Below are 4,958 nucleotides of genomic sequence, written 5' to 3'. Positions count from 1 at the left end.
TCTTCTGGGAACTGTAAAACCCAACCCCGCCCCTCAACCGACACACGTGACTGTCAAATCCGAGTGACGTAACGTTCTCTCATCGTTCAGGAATGTCAACTTCATCCGCTAGAGGGAAAGCGATATCCCACTAAACGTGTTCAGAGTGTCTCCCATGACAGCTCGCGGTCTTCATACACCGCTACCGGAGGAAGGATGTACTTATCAGTATAGATTCTATGTATTCATACGTTAGGTACATGTTAGCGCCACCATACTAATGATATAGTGTTAAGACAGTTGTTTTTGAAGAGGTATATGCTATGAGAAGTAATGTGAGGCTTCAGAAAAATGGCTGCCGTGCAGGCGCGTTCTCTAGTGACCGCATCCCAGGATGACGTCATTCTGGGATGTACAGCTATATTCAGCTAAGTGGTAGGGTTGGAGATAGGGGACTCATCACTAGCAGGGCACAGGGCGTTACCATGGAGACTGCTGGTAGAAAACAGGAGTGACGTAGTCTGGGGTGTGCACCATAAAGAAGCTGGCGTCCTTGTGAGGTCACTGGTGAATCCTGACAAGCCGGTTTGTCGGCGACACTCCGCCCAGCTCCAGTGTCCCTGTTTTTTCTATGAAGAGGTGAACAAGTCTGGACATGTCTTACAACATCTTTGTTATTGCCATATATTTTCTGCTTTCATTGGTTTATTAACCCCTTAAGGTCCCAGCCCAAATATACCTTAAGGACCCGGCCATTTTTTTAACATCTGACCACTGTCACTTCAAGCATTAATAACTCTGGGATGCTTTTACCTTTTATTCTGATTCCGAGATTGTTTTTTCGTGACATATTCTACTTTATGTTAGCAGTAAAAGTTTGTCGATACTTGTATCATTTCTTGGTGAAAAATTCCAAAATATGATGAAAAAATTTAAAATTTAGCATTTTTTTAACTTTGAAGCTCTCTGCTTATAAGGAAAATCTATATTTCAAATAAATTTATATATTGATTCACATATAAAATATGTCTACTTTATGTTTGCATCATAAAGTTGACAAGTTTTTACTTTTGAAAGACATCAGAGGGCTTCAAAGTTCAGCAGCAATTTTCCAATTTTTCACAAAATTTTCAAAATTTGATTTTTTCAGGGACCAGTTCAGTTTAGAAGTGGATTTGAGGGGCCTTCTTATTAGAAATACCCCATAAATGACACCATTATAAAAACTGCACCCCTCAAAGTATTCAAAATGACATTCAAAAGGTTTGTTAACCCTTTTGGTGTTTCACAGGAATAGCCGCAAGTTGAAGGAGAAAATTCAAAATCTTCATTTTTTACACTCGCATGTTCTTGCAAACCCAGTTTTTGCATTTTTACAAGGGGTAAAAAGAGAGAAATTTTCTTAAAATGTGTAACCCAATTTCTCTCGAGTAAGGACATACCTCATATGTGTATGTCAAGTGTTCGGCGGGCGCAGTAGAGGGCTCATAAGGGAAGGAGCGACAGTGGCATTTTGATGAGTGAGTTTTTCTGAAATGGTTTTTGGGGGGCATGTCACATTTAGGAAGCCCCTATGGTGCCAGAACAGCAAAAAAAAACACATGGCATACCATTTTGGAAACTAGACCCCTTGAGGAACGTAACAAGGAATAAAGTGAGCCTTAATACCCCACAGGGGTTTCACGACTTTTGCATATGTAAAAAAAATATATATGTTTTTCACAAAAATGTGTGTTTCCCCCCAAATTTCCCATTTTTGCAAGGGTTAATAGCAGAAAATACCCCCCAAAATTTGTAACCCCATCTCTTATGAGTATGGAGGTACCCCATAAGTTGACCTGAAGTGCACTTTGGGCGAACTACAATGCTCAGAAGAGAAGGAGTCATATTTGGCTTTTTGAGAGCAAATTTTGCTCGGGGGGCATGTTGCATTTAGGAAGCCCCTATGGTGCCAGAACAGCAAAAAAAAACACATGGCATACCATTTTGGAAACTAGACCCCTTGAGGAACGTAACAAGGAATAAAGTGAGCCTTAATACCCCACAGGGGTTTCACGACTTTTGCATATGTAAAAAAAATATTTTTTTTTTTCACTAAAATGTGTGTTTCCCCCCAAATTTCACATTTTTGCAAGGGTTAATAGCAGAAAATACCCCCCAAAATTTGTAACCCCATCTCTTCTGAGTATGGAGGTACCCCATAAGTTGACCTGAAGTGCACTTCGGGCGAACTACAATGCTCAGAAGAGAAGGAGTCATATTTGGCTTTTTGAGAGCAAATTTTGCTCGGGGGGCATGTTGCATTTAGGAAGCCCCTATGGTGCCAGAACAGCAAAAAAAAACACATGGCATACCATTTTGGAAACTAGACCCCTTGAGGAACGTAACAAGGAATAAAGTGAGCCTTAATACCTCACAGGGGTTTCACGACTTTTGCATATGTAAAAAAAATATATATTTTTTTCACTAAAATGTGTGTTTCCCCCCAAATTTCACATTTTTGCAAGGGTTAATAGCATAAAATACCCCCCAAAATTTGTAACCCCATCTCTTCTGAGTATGGAGGTACCCCATAAGTGGATGTCAAATGCACTGCAGGAGCGCTACAATGCTCAGAAGAGAAAGAGTCACATTTGCTAATTTTGCTGAAATGGGGGGGGGGGGGGGGGGGAATGTAAATACATTTCTTTGGAAAAAGGACATACCTCATATCTGGGCGTAAAACAGATCTCCGGGTGCACACTGGTCACGGAGGAACAGGAGGGAAGTCAGGGGCCTTGAGCTTCTGCCTATGGAGCCAGAACAGTGGGACCCCCTCTCAAGGGGCATTATATGGGGTACGCTAATAACTAACAAGGGGTACAGTGGGACATAAAAGGATAAAACAGGTTATGTTCCCAGAATGATGACCCAGAGCATAGCCAAAACTAAAAAATATGCCCACCCCAAACCCTATGCTCTGAATCATCATTCTGGGAATGTGATGTGTATGGCCGTCCCTAACCTGTTGCCTCAAATGCGCACCCCGCCCAGGTGGAGATAGAGAGCACTGCACATTTGAGGCAACATAAAAAGTCCCCGATGATAGTGACTCAGTGACCCATGACCCAGAGAAAAAAATACCCCCAGAGGTCTTATCAGTTTTTTTTATTTTTTTTTATGAGAGTTTTTTGGGCAATTTAGTGGTTTTATGGGGTTAAAACTTGGAATGTACTCTGGACTTGGTACATTGGGGTCAAATTATGGAAAATTCAAATGAAAAGGGAAAATTTAGTACTGCATGGAAGTGTGATACTCCCTGAAGCAGTTTTTAATGCAGAGGCCCGGATGATCAGGGCAAGTGTCACATTGAGTGGTGGTGTCCTTCCGTATCCCCCTCCTGTTACACACTCTGCATTTTTTCTGGGATCGTCCCTTCTTTCCAGTGTGGGGGACCTCACCTGGAAAGTGTTGGCCTGGGACGATCCTGGCACCTATTACTCCAGTTCCTTCTGAACTCCGGCCTGCTCTTTCCCGGTCAGCAAAGATCAGGACCTTTAGGACTTCTTCTTGGAACTGAAGGTATGTCCCTGTGTTGCCAGCGTTCTGGTACAGTACAAAAGAGTTGTACATGGCAACCTGTACCAAGTAGACCGCAACTTTCTTGTACCATACACGTGTTTTCCGCATGGCGTTATATGGCTTCAGGATTTGATCAGAAAGATCAACTCCCCCCATATACCGATTGTAGTCCAGAATACAATCGGGCTTGAGGACCGTTGTTGTGGTACCTCGCACAGGGACAGGTGAGCTGCCGTTACCATGAATAGTGGTCAGCATAAGGACATCCCTCTTATCCTTATACTTGACCAGCAACAGGTTTTCATGGGTAAGGGCACGGGACTCACCCTTGGGCATAGGTGTCTGAACAAAATTTAGAGGGAGGCCTCTCTGATTCTTCCGCACGGTCCCACAAGCGGACGTCGATCTGGCGGCAAGGGATGTGAAGAGAGGGATGCTGGTATAAAAGTTGTCCACGTACACGTGGTAACCCTTATCCAGCAATGGGTACATAAGGTCCCAAACGATTTTCCCGCTAACACCCAGAGTGGGGGAACAATCTGGGGGTTCAATACGGGAATCTCGTCCCTCATACACCCTAAACTTGAGAGTGTACCCGGAGGTACTCTCACAAAGTTTATATAGCTTCACGCCATATCGCGCCCGCTTCGAGGGAATATACTGGCGGAAGATGAGTCTCCCCTTAAAACTGATGAGAGACTCATCTACAGAGAGCTCCCTAAGCGGTACATAGGCCTCCAAAAATTTGGCCCCAAAGTGATCGATGACCGGCCTCACTTTGTAAAGCCGGTCATAGGTGGGATCACTTCGGGGTGGACATGCCGCATTATCTGCATAATGCAGGCATTTCCGAATGGCCTCGAACCGCTTCCGTGCCATGGCCATACTGTACAGCGGGGTCTGGTATAGGACGTCCCCGCTCCAGTACTGCCTGACACTTGGCTTTTTGATCAGGCCCATGTGCAGCACGAGGCCCCAAAATGTCCTCATTTCTGCTGCACTGACAGCGTACCATTCATTGGACCTGGCCAAAAAAGAATCAGGGTGGTGGGCGATGAACTGCCTGGCGTACAGATTCGTCTGCTCCACCATGTGATTGACCAGGCTGTCACTGAAAAAATAACTGAAAAAGTCAAATTCAGTGAATCCAGCCGTGTCAATCCGGATTCCGGAGTCGCCAACAAACTCCGGAATCCGTGGCTGATAACCCTCTGGGGGTCTCCAGACAGGTTCACCGGAAGGGAGCTCCGGTAAAATTGCCTGGGGGGTCGGACTCCTAGTACGAGCGGCATCACCACTCGCACTAGTGCCAGCCACTGGGGCACTTTCATGGGGGGTGAGTGGCCTCGCCTGGCGGCGTCTCCGCCGCCATGCAGGGGGCTCATCATCAGTACTAGATGATGAGGAGGACGATGAAG

Source organism: Hyla sarda, chromosome 5, assembly GCF_029499605.1.
Source record: "Hyla sarda isolate aHylSar1 chromosome 5, aHylSar1.hap1, whole genome shotgun sequence".
In the NCBI taxonomy this organism is placed as follows: domain Eukaryota; kingdom Metazoa; phylum Chordata; class Amphibia; order Anura; family Hylidae; genus Hyla; species Hyla sarda.
Note: the sequence above shows the minus strand (reverse complement) of the source record.